This window comes from Elephantulus edwardii, unplaced genomic scaffold (genome assembly GCF_000299155.1).
Source record: "Elephantulus edwardii isolate Elephantulus edwardi_28Jun2011 unplaced genomic scaffold, EleEdw1.0 scaffold00063, whole genome shotgun sequence".
NCBI lineage: Eukaryota > Metazoa > Chordata > Mammalia > Macroscelidea > Macroscelididae > Elephantulus > Elephantulus edwardii.
This window is the reverse complement of record NW_006399813.1, coordinates 13,274,706-13,288,560: the sequence shown is the minus strand read 5'-3', so window position 1 is coordinate 13,288,560 and position 13,855 is coordinate 13,274,706. Positions and strand designations below refer to the sequence as shown.

Sequence of the window (13,855 nt, the reverse complement as noted above, 5' to 3'; positions counted from 1 at the left end):
GAAGTGCAGCAATAAATGAATGGAAATCCAAAATCTCTGTAAATGCTCATTAAAATTATTAAAAAAAAGAAAATGCAGTTAACATAGAATGTGGAAATAAGCATGGACAGATAAATTGGGACAAGTAGGAAAGGTCTGGTTTTGATTCTTGTCTTCGTATAACAAAGATAAATGGCAAAAGAAATATATTGATATGTTTTATGCATTGAAAATTAATAACCAAGAGCAGACAAGTTGTGCAAAGGCATCATCCATAGAAAAAAAGGGGAAAGAAATAAGAAATAAGACTAAAATGTATGTCAGAAAAGATTCTGAAACTTGCTCTAGAACTTAAGAGATACTAAAGCAAAACAAAGAAATGATGAAGTAAAACAGTTGAAAATAAGATTTCAAAAAGTATCTTGAAAAACAAAGCAAAGATATGGGGTTACAAAACCAAAAGGGAAGAGTATTTCTCAGGCTATCAAGGACCTCTTTCAAACGTTAAAGAACAAGGATCTCCTAGTCTTAATTTAAAGACAAATGTGTGCTTGGCTCAAGCCATGGTATTTCCCATTGCTTCATATGCACACAATGTGGACAGTGTTTGGTGGAGCTCCCAGTTGTAAAAGCTCCCAGTTGGAAGCAGGAGTGGCATCCACTTCCTAAACCACATGCCTCTGGAAACTCTATGAACTTGGAGAAACAATGATAGCTCCGGAAAGGCATTATGTCTTTTGTTCAAAGAGTCCCTATGAGTCATATTTGACTCAACAGCAATCAACCACAACCACCTAGAATTAAAGAAAACATGTTTTCTTTTCTAAAAATCTTAAACACCCATTGTAATGAATGACAATAATATCAAAGTAGAACATAACATTATGGCCTTTTAGAGCATTCTTCCCTCTTCCACTTTATAAATCAAGTATATTATTAGAAAATGGCCCAAACCTCTGAAGTGCTAATACATCTCTATTAGCAGGAGTTTTCAGCAGAGAAATACAGGTTCCCCCATATTTAGTAGAGATCCTGATGCTGCTCAGTATTAGCTGCACAAGTAGTGATGTAGGTACAGATGCCACCAAAGAACCCTCACTCAGATTAAGGGAAAAACATTGAATGAAGCAACCTCCATGTAATTAACAAAGTCTCAAGCCACCAAGTCACAGGTTTCCTCAACACCATTAATGTTCTCCTCAGCTCTTTTGCTGAAGAATTGGGCCCTCACAATGACTGGTTGCTTTGGGAACTTTCCCTTCTCCAAAACTTGGTAGTAACCTGACTTTTAGCTACATCAATGATGGGAGCAGCTCCAGTCTTGGTTTTTGCAGCATTAAGCCTTGTCTGCTCACTGACCAAGGTCCATAATTTGTCAAGGGTGACAGTTGGGCCGAAGCTCTGATTCCTCTTCAGGTGGTCATGTCTCTATACCAACATGTAGAAAATCATCTGGGTGGTATTTGTCGAAGTTGATCCTATGGTGATGCAGGCCACCAGCATTACCTCAGCCTCCAGGGTGCTTCCAGTGCTTCCCGATGTGGCCAGGGCTCACGCGGGGCCCCTAAGTTTTCCGGCCTTCTTCAGTACTGATGGCATTTTGGTCACCCATACAAAAAGGAGATAGGATTCTGCCCACATTTTAGAGCATTCTAAACAAGAGAAGCCCTTCAGAGCTCAAAGGAAGATCAAAGTTTTCATGTACAAGATAAAGTTAAAAAGTTACATCATTGGATTAGTTAGCAACACCACTAGTTAGAATGTTGCTGTTGTTGTTGTTTGCCATTGAATCAGAAACAACTCAGAGCTGACCCTCCAACAGGTTTTCAGAGATAGGAAATCACAGGAGAGGATACTGCTCACCTTCTCCCACGGAGCGGCTAGTAGATTTGAACCACCTGCCCTTCAGTTAGCAGCACAACTATTTACCACTAAGCCACCAGAGCGCCCCTACAAGTTAGACTATAATGGAATAATGTCATCACAAATCTGGTATGGAAATACAATTTCTAGCTTGGAATTCTATACCCAGCCATACTCTAGCAAGCTCTGCTGGCTGAGCCCATAGGAAGTTGTGCTGTTAATCCAAATATGGTACCTCTCTGGCAGTTCAAATCCGCCAGCCACTCGTAGGGAGAAAAAAGAGCAATCTTCTTCCATGCAATAGTTGGCGTCAGAAACCCATTTCAGGGTCAGTCATGGGTCAGTTCTGACTCAAAGACAGGGAGGTGAGTGAGTGAATGAGTGAGTCACACTACAGACTATGAGCATAAAGACAAATAAGTTAGAGACCAAAAATTCATCTTCCATGCATCCTTTCCCAGGAAACGACTAAACTATGTGACTTGCCAGAATGGGGAAAGGAGTCAAAGAGACACATAGAATTTGAGCAGAAATGGACTGCATTAGGGCGTGAATTACATTCCCTCAAAATATATGTTAGGATCATAATTCCTTTATCTATAGATGTAAACTAATGGAAGATAAGTACCTTTTATCTAAGGTATCTGGGGACCATAAATGGTTAAATGTTCAACTACTAACCAAAAGGATGGAGGTTTAAAACGCCCCACCCAGAACTAGACTAAAAGGGCCCATTGGTTTTACCAGAGAGGACCTGAGAGACTAGTGCTTGGCAGTGCCTGTGGTGGGGGCTCTGCCACCCGTACAGAATCAGTCCTATGTCATAATTTGGGATTTGGCTCCTGGCTGCATATTCCTGCACTCAGGTTCCCAGACCTTCCAGTGCTTCTCTGAACAATTCATATCCCTTTTCATGTAATTTGGATTTGTGCACAATCAGCTGAGGTTGGTTTCTGCTACCTACAAGGAGGAAATTCCTGGTCCACAAACTGATAACAGAGCAGCTGGAGCCATAAGACTCCTCATTCACTCAAAGCCATCCACCTGGAACTGAGTCAGAGCTGGTTTTCAAACTGTAGATCATACGGAAGGAGACTGACCATCTTTCTCCTGAGATGGCACTGGTGGATGCAAACTGCCAGAGTGATGCTGGCTTTGGGTTAGCAGTGCAACTCCCTATACACTCTGCCTCCCTGCCCACCCCCACCCCCACCCCCCTACCCCCCACCCCATGTTCTCTTAGCCATCAGGCATTAGGAGACACTGAGAGAATCTAGATTTGGTTATCTGGATCATTTGGACCTTCAGGAGACTAGAAGCCCCAGGCACCCAGGATAATAAATGTTAATCAAATGAATGCCTACAGTGGGGAAGTGAGAGTTTACTAACAGAGCACTGAGTCAATGCTAATGGTGAAAGGATAAATAGGAAAAGATAAGGAAGGAGTGTACAACCTAAACAGTGTAATCAATGTTACTGAATTTATGCATAGAGAACCTGCTGGGCTGGTGGATGTTTTGTTGTGTAATCTTCACAATAAAAATATAACTGGACATTGGATATTGTGGATTTAGAAAGTGTGTCTTCTGCCTTTGGCCAGTTCTTAATTTGGAGTACTAAAATGGAAGATCCGTCCTGGAGATAAGCTTGTTAAAAATAGATTCTGCAGAATATTCAGACTGAGAACATATTCCATTGTTTGCATTTCATGTGAACATTTTGCAAAATAAAACTGTAAGGGGCCATATTTTCCAAGAACAATGCTCTTATAATCTAATTTTTTTTTTTAATTATTTCTTGTAATAATATTGTGTGTCTAAATCCTTGGTTCTCTCCCAAGGTGGGCTTTCATTCTTGTAATTTATTCAACAGTACTGTGATAATACCTTGTACAACATTTTATACAACTATTTTTTGTTGCTTAATTGCATAACAAACATGTTCCAAGTATTAAATGCCCTGCAACCAAAAAATATATTTTTATTAATATTTGTATTATTCATATATGTTGTGTTCTATGCACATTTATTGTGTTTTATATAGTCCTTTTAAAATATATCATAAAGCAAGTGTGGCAGTGGTGGGATACATCATGATGGCAGCATCATGATGGATGGAGAACAGATTAAGGTTGTTAACAGTTACAGCTTGCTCAGCTCCACAATCAACACGTTTGACACCAGCAGTCAGGAAATCAAAACACAAATTGCACTAGGTAAATCTGCTGTCAGGGCCTTTTCCAGAGTACTGAGAAGCAACGATGTCAGTCTAGAGACTAAGGTGCGCCTGATCCAGTCCATGGTCTTTGCAATCACTTGCTATGCATCAGAGAGCTGGACAATGAAAGGATGACAGAAGGATGCCCTTGTGTTGTGGTGCTGGAAAAGAGTCTTGAGCATACCACAGACTGCCAAGGAAATAAATAGGTCTGTCATGGAGAGGGTGAAACCAAGTCTCTCCACGGAGGCTGGGATTTTAAAGCTCCATCTTTCATACTTTGGGCATGTGGCTAGGAGGGAACGAACCCTGGAGAAGGACATTATGCTTGGAAGGTGGAGAGACAGCACAGGAGAAGACCCTGGATGAGATGGATTGACACAGTGACGAGGGCAAAGGGAGTAGGTGTATCAGAGTCAATGAGACTGGCTCAGGACAAGGCAGGCTTCACAACTACTATACATAAGGTCACTATGAATCACAGGTGACTCAATGGTACATAACAACAACAACAAAGCAAGTATGCCACTTAGCTATTTTGATTGTCTCAAATGTGAAAACTATGATAAAGTTGAAGTGAGCATAAAATTAAAAAAATAAATAAAAATAGATTCTGTTCTATCTTCCTTGTCAGGGAATATCTGGGTCATACAGAGTTTCTATGCTCAGCATTTTTTTTTGTAGAGTGTGTTTATTTATGTATACACATTTATTACACACACACACACATACACACGCATATACATTTCTAAAATCAGTTGCTTTAAGTTGACTATCATTCCTTTTTTTTTTATTTGGTTTACTTACGAAGTTTGTATACACTGTGTTTCACACTATTCTTCATTCACATTGTGTTTCATACAATCATTCTCATGCACTATGTTTCATAAAATTAATTACCCTTTGACCTTGCCTTTTACATTCAGCTTTTTTAGGAAATGCCAAACTGCCTTCCAGAGTGGCTGTATCATTTTACAATCCCACCAACAGTGTATAAGAGTCCCTATCTTGCCACATCCTCTCCAACACTTATTGCTTGCAATTCTGCTAAATTTTATCACTGCTACAAGGATGAAATGGTATCTCAGTGTGGTTTTGATTTGCATCTTCCTTATTGCCAGTGATTTTGAGCATTTTTTTTGTGTCTGTTGGCCATCCGAATGTCTTCCTCTGTGAAATGTCTTTCCACGTCTTTAGCCCGTTTTGTAATTAGGTTATCAGTCTTTTTCTTCTGGAGGCCCAGTTGTTGTTTTTCTGTGCTGTTGAGTTGCTTGCGACTCATAGCAACCCTATGTACAAGAGTCCTAAACCCTGCTCTATCCTGTGCCAACCTCACTGTCTCTGACACCTACTCCCATTACTTCAATAACTGAATTGACCCACCTAATCGAGGGTCTTCCTCTCTTGCACTATCCTTCCACCCTCCCAAACTTGATGTCCTTCTCCAAGGAATGATCCCTCCTTGCAACATGCCCAAAATATGTTGGACAAAGCTTCAGAATCCTTGCATACAAGGAGCAGCCTGGTTTCACTCTCTCCAGGGCAAACCTGTTTGTTTGCCTAGCAGTCCATGGTATGTATATTCAACACTCTTATCCAGCACCACAGCTCAAAGGCATCAATTGTCTTTCTTTTTCCTAGTCACTGTCCAGTTCTCCGAAACATACCATGCAGTTGTGAAGATTATGGCCCAGATCAGGTGCACCTTAGTCTCCAGCCTGACGTCATTGCTCTTCAGTACTCTTGAGAGGTCACTGACAGCTGACTTTCCCAATGCAATTCATCTCTTGATTTCCTGGCTGCTGGTACCAAGAGTGTTGACTGTAGAGCCAAGCAAACCAAAACTATCAGCTATCTCAATCTCTTCACCATCCATAATGGTGTAGTATTTTGTAAACTTTTTATATGAGAACCTTGTCTGAAATGGTATTGCCCCAAGGAAATCAGAACTGAAACACATAGATTTGTACACCAGTGTTCATAGCAGCGTTATTAACCATCACAACATCATAGAAACAGCCCAAATGTCCAATCACCATCGAATGGATTGAGAAACTTTGGTATATTTACATGATGGAAATACTATGCAGCATACAGAAACAATGATTTTGAAAATGACTACATAACTTGAGAAGGACTGGAAAGTATTATGCTGAGTGAACTAACTCAGTCTCATAAGGACAAGTACTGCGTAAGACCATTATTGTAAAAATAGGATAACTACTTTAACATGTATGGAGATCTAAGGGAGAAAGGGTTGGGAGAACAGGGGTGACGATAAGTAGGAGCAAAATCACAGGGTTGCACAATTTGTTGGCTGGAAGGAGAGAGTAAAGGAAATGGGAAAGTTCCAATGGGAATCTGAAAAGAGGATTATGGTGGACCCAGGCCAATGGTGATTAACGTTATAAAACGTAATACTTGGGAATGATAGTCTGAAACACAGTGTGAATGAAGAATAGTGTTATACACAATGTATACAAATTTGTAAGGAAACTAATATAAAATAAATTTTAAAAATATAGATTTGGTAGGGGGAACTGGGACGTGGTGAAGGAGAAAAATTGAGTCTCGCACAATACTCTGAGAAGACTTGCATTTCAACGTATTTGTGGGACCCCACTCGACTTTTGATTACAAAGATTCACATTTGAAAGAAGGGCAAACAGAAAAGAAGAGAAGGAATAAGAATATAAAGGAAAGGCAGAGAGTGTTTTTCTATAACTCGAACAAGCTGTATGGTTTCTGAGGCAGGGTAGAGTGGGTGTCCGTCAGAGCCCACCTCCAGGACTTGAGCTTGGAGTACACTCACTCATAAATGACCACCTGGATCCACAGGAGCGGAAGTGGGAGGAATACAACAATGGAGAGACCGGCTGAGCTTGGACGTGTTCCTTCAGTTCTGCCCTCCAAGCATGCGCAGATGCATGGATGAGCAAGGAGGTATTTTTTGTTTTGTTTTAAATACTGATTTATTTACAAAGTTTGAATACATTGTTTTTTCACACAAGATCCTTCCCGTTTCCTTCACTCCCCTACCCATCAAATTGTACAACCCTATGATTAACACCCCAACTCCCTGTCCCTCCTCACCTCTCTGCTTCCATCCTTCGCTCCCCCCCTTAGATTCTCATACTCATTCTACAATAATGATTTTTATACAGAATTTGTCCTTGTGGGACTGAGTTAGTTCACTCAGCATAAGGGAGGGATTATTGGCTTTAGGAGCAGGGAGTCAGAGAGCTCTTGGCCTGCTGACTCTCCTGGCCCCATGTAGGGGCTAGGGCTGAGTGAGGAAACCAACAGGTTTGTAAGGCTGGGAGAAGTGTGCACTCTTGAGCATGCAGCTGGTGCCCATTTAAACCTAGCTACAGATGGCTAGTGATGAGCTGACCAGAATCTAATCAAATGAAGGGAAGATGATCACAGTGAACTACAGTAGAGAGCTGCCACCTGATGGCTTGCTGTGGACTGACTATGCTTACGAATGCACATGCTCAAAGTTTCCAACTTGAACAGAGGATCCTTCAGCAAAAGGACATGCATGTTCTCTCAGAGTCCTCGTTTGATAGGGATGGGCAAATCAGCAAGTGGCTATCTAAAAGGGGGCTATTAGGACATGAGGCATGAAGTAGCTGGCTTACACACTTTCACAAAAATAGCTGTTGATGGGACGATTGTAACCCTACAATATAAATGAATTAAATATAATGTAAATGAAGGACTATTCCTTGTAGAAGGTCATGAATGTTTGGAAAGGTAGAGGGTAAGTGAAAGAGAGGAAGACCCTCAATCAGGTAGACTGACACAGTGACTGCTGCAATGGGTTCTAGTGTGTCAGGAAGTGTGAGGATGTCACAGGATAAGACAGGGTTCAAATTTGTTGTTCAAAGGGTCTCTTTGGGTCATAATGAACTTGATGGCACCTAACAACATCAACAACAACTCCTTTGAGATAGAGGAACACAAATAGGGGGAGAGAGATGTCAAGCTTTGTAAAGAGCATCGAGACCTTCCCAAAGAATCAGAGAGAAAGTTTCCCCCAGAGCAGGCACACTGAATTAGGACTTCTAGCCTATTAAGTTATTAGGAAACATTTTTTGTTGCTGTTTTTAAAAAATGGAAAGGAATAAAACTCTGTAGCTATCACCTCACCTTTAAAATTACTAATAGGATCAACAGGAGGTGCCATGGAGACTGCATCACTCTTCACTTCTCTCTTTTTTTTTTTTTTTACTACTAAAATATTTGTAAAAAGACAAATCTCTACTCCATAATAAACAGAAAACACACATGATTGAAAAGATTTAAAGAATAATTCCAAGCCCACTACCAAACTATCTATCACTTAAAGCCAAGATATTTTGATGTTTAAAATTAGGAAGTCTAGAATTGCTGTGAGTCATAGAGAGAGCTCTGTTGGCCTAGTAGATACAAAGTGATGCTACCAAGCCAAAGGTGGATGATATTAATCTATGACCCTCAGGTAACTCATGGTCACTGTGAAGCTGAACACTGTGACACTGATGTGTCAAGTGTGATAATGGTTACCCATGGTGGATGGTGTTTGATAGAGCTCCCTGATAAAAACAAGCTTGGAAGCAGGAGAGGCATCCACTTCTGAAATAGCTTGTCTCTGGGAACTCTATGAACAGTGCTCAGGTCTTTCATTCATAGGGTCGCTATGAGACGTCTATGACTCAACGACACTTAACAACAACAACAACATACACAATTAGAAGACAGGATGAGGAAGGGAACCTCCTAAACAAAATAAAGGTAGGTCAACCATTTACATTTTACAGTCTTTTAATAATTAAGCACATACAACTATACTACTTGATATATTTCTCCATGAACTTTTTGTGACGTTTAGATCTCAGCATATCATTTACGAATCTTTTGTCTTTCTTCTGATCATCTACACCTTTTACACAGTTCTTAAAGACAATGTCATCATCCTTTCTTCTTTTTACTTTGAAGTTAGCCTGAGGCTGGGATGGACCAGTGAGATTAAGAAGTGGGTTTCCACTCAGAATGTTTTCAATGCAGATTCTCTCTTCTTGGGCTTTTTGTTCTCGTTCTTTCCTGGCTTACTCTTCACCACTTCTTCTTTTAATTTTTTTCTAGTTCTGCAAGAAGATCTGCAGTATCACCATCATCACTCTCCTCTTCATAACCTTCATCTTCATTCTCCTCATCTGTCAGAGGACCAAGGTTAGCAGCAGGAATCTGGTCTAGTCTAGACTTCTTAAGACACTGAAGAAGGAGCTGTATGTTCTCATGTGGGGCAATCTCGATTTCTTTATTTTTTTTCTCTTGCAGCAGCTCTTTCTCTCTCTTCCAACTCTCTTCTGAAGTCACGATTGTGAATTTCTTCAGGGGCATCCAGAGTTGTTTGTCTGGAAGCATTCCCAAGGTTGTAAATCTTTGTGGAAACAAATTGATATCTCTTTCTGCCATGGAACACCTATATTTTATCTTTGTATGAGAGGGTGGGTCTCTGCTTGAATAATGCTTGGAAAGCTGGCTCAAGTTACCTTCTCTTTTGCCTCTTCCACCTCTTGGAGGCTCAAAAGTTGGTCTGGCTGCTGTCATTTTGGCTGAGGTCTAAAGCAGCAGCCTCCATAGATCATACAAACACCATTATGCCCACCACCTCACAGAAGCCTCTGTGTGCCATCTCTCTTCTTTTTCCTTCTCTTTCCTTCATAAAATGTTTCCAAGAGTATTCCCTAATAATACCGACACACTTCCCTCCAAGGAACTCAAACTACAACTCTGAAGAGCATTATATCCTTAATCACAAGAACTATGATACGGTCCTACAGGAGGAGGTTGCCCATCCTTCCGAGGAGCCACTGGTGGATTCAAATGACCAGAGAGGCTTTGGCTAGCAGGGTGGCTCTACAGAGAGCTCTGATGGTTCATAGCGAGTTACACCACTAACCCCACAGGAGCACAGACAGAACGACAGGTTCAAAGTCCTAAACCCTGAGCTCAAAACACAGACTGGAAACTGCACACCTCCTAGAACTCTACTAAAAATAATCTCTTATCTCTTGACTCTTCATCATAAGATTGAGAAAGTTTAAAAATTTTAGAAATAAGCAAGGAGTTGGAAACAACCCAGGTTCCCATCAACAAACGAATGGATAGAGAAGCTCTGGTATAGTCACACAATGGAATATTATGCTGCATTGAGAAACAAGGAACTCATGCAATATTATTCAAAATGAGTGACCCTGGAGGGCATTATGCTGAGTGAAGTATCTCAGATGCAAAAGGGCAAAATATTGCATGGTGCCACTGCTGTAAAATGGGACTGATATCAGGGTTGGGGTAAGACTGAGAAAAACTGGATAAATTGCGTGTACTGCATTGAAGCAGATGAGGGAAAGAATAATTTAAAAGCAATGTATGATAGGGTATTATGGTTATCACAGAGTCCACAATTAAAGTTGCATAGTGGAGTGTACTTGGGGCAGTGGGAGGGCTGTGGGGGGATTGTATATCAAAGAAAGAATTTTACTTTTCAAAGAGAGGAGCGAACTTGGGCACGGGGGCAGGGGGGATGGCTGGGCAGGGAGAAAAGTACAACAATGAATGAATGGAAATCCAAAATCTCTGTAAATGTTCATTAAAATTATTAAAATAAAATCTAAAAAAAAAAATTTGGCTCTTAAATATTGATCCAAGTCCACTGTTGTCCAATCAATTTACACTCACACAACCCCCCTTCAGATTTCTGAGGTTGTAACGTGTGGATGTGTGTATGAGAGTGATTTTAATGAAAGTTTACAAAGAAATCGGGTTTTCATTCACACATTCATAGAGATTTTTCTCCCTTTACTCCATGTTCTGTTCCAGATTATTAATTGTAATACACATAAATATCTGATGTGTATTTATTTCCTGTGATATATTCCAATAATGTTCATTATCCATTCTTTTTTTTCTTTCCTGCCCTGCTGCCTCTGAGGACCCTCCTACTTCCTAACAGTGGTCTTATGCAATATTTAGCTTTTGTGACTAAGTTATTTATTTCACTCAGAATAATATCTTTCAGACTCATGACTCAGAACAATGTCCTCTAGTCTATCATTCATGTTATATTTCAGATTTCATAAATTCCTTCCTTGCTTTTTGGTGCAGCACAGTTTCTCTATCCAACTGGTTATTGATGGGCACTTAAGCTGCTTCCATCTCTTTGTTTTTGTGAATAATGTTACAATAAACATGAGTGTGCATATATGTCTCTATCTCATCTTTATTCTTTTTTTTAGTGTATATTCCTAGTTATGGAACAGCTGGATTTATTGGTGTTTCAATTTCCAACCTTTTGAGGAAGTGCCAGACTGGCTACCTGCCTTAGTGGTTGTATCATTTCACAATCCCAACAAAAGCTGTAAATCTTAACGAATAGACTGCCTCATCTTTCTCCTGGGGAATAATGAGTGGTTTCAAATTAGCAACTTTTGGAGCAGCCCAACATTGAACCATTTATCATCAGGGGTCTTCATTTGGTCCTTAAGTTTAGTAAACGACAATGCCAGATGAATTGTCACCCTTTCAAAGTATCTAATCCAAAGGTGATAGCCCTATGTTATAATGATAACCAAGAAGGGTTTTTATGATGACTCTGGATACCCTTGTCCCCATTATCAAGTGAGTATCCCACTCTTCATTGGATGAAAAAGTTGATCTAGCCTGACCTACAGACCCTTGCAATGATGTCACCTGAGGGAACTGCACTCTAGCAAAGTCATTGTTTCTCATTCTACTACCCATATCTCACTAGCCAGACATGAACTACAGCTGGTCTCATAGGATCTATTACAAAGCTTTGATTCCAAAAGACCTGCAAGATTTCGCTACCTTATACTGGCAAAAATCTGGCCAATATTTAGGAGTAGATGATGAGCATTCTATAATAAAGATAAAATATCACATGCTAGTTGTTGCTGTTTGTTGTTATGTGCTGTCAAATTGCTTGCAACTCATAGCAACCCTATGTACAAGAACCCTAAACCCTGTTCTATTCTGTGCCAACCTCATTGTCTCTGACACACCTACTCCCATTACCCCAACACTGAATCAATCCATCTCATCGAGTGTCTTCTCTTGCACTGTCCCTCCACTCTCCCAAACATGATGTCCCTCTCCGAGGACCAGTCCCTCCTTGCAAAATGCCCAGAATATGTCAGAGAGGGCATAATTATCAATATGGGTGCACTTACCAACAATTTTAGATTCCATGTGCCAGCTATACAAGACTAAGAGTTTAGTGGACTAAAACTTTAAAACCACAGTGGTTTATACCTAATGAAACTGAAATGTCACTAATTCTTTATTGTTGTTTTTATGTGCCATTGAGTCCCCTGCAACTCATAGCGACACTGTATGTACAACAACTCTAAACCCTGCTCTATCCTGGGCCAATATTATCATCTCTGACATACGTACCCCCATTACTCGTCACTGAATCAGTCCATCTCATCCAACATCTTCCTCTCTTGCACTGTCCCTCAATCTCCCAAGCATGATGTCCCGCTCCAAGGACTGGTCCCTCCTTGCAATGTACACAAAGTATGTTAGACAAAGCTTCAGAATCCTTGCCTCCAAGGAGCAGCCTAGTCTCACCCTCTCTAGGACGAACTTGTTTGTCCTCCTAGCAGTTCATGGTACATTCAAAAATCTTCTCCAGCACCACAGCTCAAAGGAATCAACTCTCCTATCATTCCTAGTCTATCATCAGTTTTCTGATGCATAGCAAGTAATTGTAAAGACTATGGCCTGTATCAGGCACACCTTAGTCTCCAGACTGACATAGTTGTTGTTTAGTACTTTGGAGAGGTCTCTCACAGCTGTCTTTCCCAATGCAATTAATCTTTTCCTGGTTGCTGGTACCAAGAATGTTGATAGTGGAGCCTAGCAAGCTGAAGCTGTTAACAATTTCAATCTCTTCACCATCTATCATGATTCTTTAGGAAAGCATAAAAACAGCAGCATAATGATTTCAAGAGATAAGAAAGTAAGAGAGACTTGATCATAGGTTAAACACTAACCACTCCTATCTAGGACCCTACATAGTTTGAGAAGAAACTCTTTACATTAAGACTTCTGAGAAGTTCTGAGTTGAGCACAAGAATCTCTGAAGGGATGGCTAAGACTGATTTCTTCGTGCTGGGGTTGCTCTTAGGGGACAATGCTATCTTTTATTTCAATATGTAGTCTATTGACCATAAGTACGGCACTTATGAGCCAAGACAAAGTGGGAATAACAACTACAGGAAGTCAAGTGGCCAGTGTGGTAATCAGAATGCCCTCACTCACAAGACATCTTTGTCAGTTCAGCCATTTAAGCTGCATGAGTTACTAAACGTCTCTATGTCTCTGTATCTTTATTTGTAAACTAAGGATAAAACTTAAGGGTACAAGACTCCGGTCTGTCAGTTTGTTACATTGGAGCATGATTTGCACATTGCTGCTTATTTTATAGCTTATGTATGTAAGTGCTCATTTTTTTTTATCATCCTCTCTTATGAGCATGGCATTTGGCTGTCAGTTTGCTCTCCTGGGGATACTTGCAGATCACTGTGAATGCTGTGATGTAAAGCTATGCCATCAATATGTCATATACCAACAGGGTCACCCATGGTGGAAAGGTTTCAGCAGACCTTAAAGAATAAGATAAACTGATTTCGGCTCGAGGAGGCCTCGGTGCAACTTTCTTCGGTCGTCCCGCATCTGGGTTCATCGGACACCAGCCGCCTCCGCCATGCCGCCCAAGTTC

The 13,855-nt window shown here is 40.6% G+C and overlaps 1 protein-coding gene and 1 pseudogene across 1 annotated transcript in view; both read right to left on the bottom strand.

Annotated features, from left to right (window-relative positions):
* HHAT (hedgehog acyltransferase) overlaps positions 1-13,855 on the bottom strand; it is a 569,769-nt gene that overhangs the window by 373,265 nt on the left and 182,649 nt on the right. The window lies entirely within an intron of this gene.
* LOC102864593 lies at positions 8,895-9,657 on the bottom strand (annotated as a pseudogene).